Here is a 1,400-nt window from a genome sequence, read left to right as displayed (position 1 = left end):
GCAGTTATTTTCAAAAAAGAAAAAAATTTCATTGAACGATTTGCAAGACAAAGGAAATTTTTTCATAAATGACTTTTTTTTTAGTCCCCCCTTTTTTAAAGTTAATTCTCTAAAACCAGTGTGGTTCATGCTTCTTTTCAAAGATGACCATATGAAGTATATAGGCTGATATGGTTATATCAAGTGAAGTACATGAAAATTAAAGTTCTATAACAATGATGAAGGAATTGGTATTACTCTACTACAAATGTGTTGTGGGTTTTCAGTGTTCATACTCCTCTAAGGAAGGACACACTGGACTCCTCTCCTTGTTAGTAGATGGTTTTCCAATGTGAGATTCATTATAATTTTGGTAACAGTGTTGAGGTCAGAATGTAAATCTAGCATTTCTATTTTAGTTGATTTAGTTTGACTTCCCAATTATTTACAGAAATGAAATATCATTTATAAAGTGTAATAGAGAAGATGACCACAAGACAAAATCCAATTCTAAAAGTACTATTTTTTCTAATAGAAAGTTGATGTAAGAAGTCACACATTATTTAAAAAAACATAGAGTTTTTATAGGTCTTCTCTTATTTTTGAGTTTTCAGTGAACTGTAGAAACTATATATGGAGTTAAAAACAAAACATCCCCATCTTTAAATGGCTCAAAGAAAAGACTATAAGGGGAATTTAAGCCATCCCAATAGTCTCAAAAGTCTTAGATTGTTCCAGCACCAACTTAAATGTCCAAAGTCTCATCTGAGACTCAAGACAAAACTTCTTCTAGCTGTGAGCCTATAAAAATCAAAAACTAGTGATCTATTTNACTCAAGACAAAACTTCTTCTAGCTGTGAGCCTATAAAAATCAAAAACTAGTGATCTATTTCCAAGACACAATGGTGGAATTGACATTGGGTAGACATTCTCATTCCAAAAGGGAGAAATAAGTCAAAAGAAAGGAGAAAGAGGCCCCAGGCAAGTTTGAAACACAGCAAGGCAGACATTAAATCTTAAAGCTCCAAAACAATCTCCTTTTACTCCATGTCATGCCTCCTGGGCACAGTGGGGAGAGCCTTTAGGTCATGCCTTTGCTACTGTAATTCACCTTATGCTGTTAGAAGTAGCCACATAGGTGACTGAACGCTTTGCTCCTTGGAAATTTTTTCTGGCAAATATTCATCACCCTTAAATTTGTCCTCCCACAAAGTCCTAGGGCATATATAGGGCATAGACACAATGCAACCAAGCTCTTTGCTACAATCTAGCAAGGGTGACCTTTTCTCCAGTTCCCAGTAAGTTCCTCATTTTCACCTGAGACCTCATCAGCATGGTCTTTACTGTCCACATTTCTATCAGCGTTCTGGTCACAACCATTTAACCAGCCTCTAAGATGTCCCAGCTACTCCCTTGTCTT

This window comes from Galeopterus variegatus, unplaced genomic scaffold, assembly GCF_000696425.1.
Source record: "Galeopterus variegatus unplaced genomic scaffold, G_variegatus-3.0.2 Scaffold8161, whole genome shotgun sequence".
NCBI classification, from domain to species: Eukaryota; Metazoa; Chordata; class Mammalia; order Dermoptera; family Cynocephalidae; genus Galeopterus; species Galeopterus variegatus.
This window is presented reverse-complemented; position numbering follows the sequence as displayed.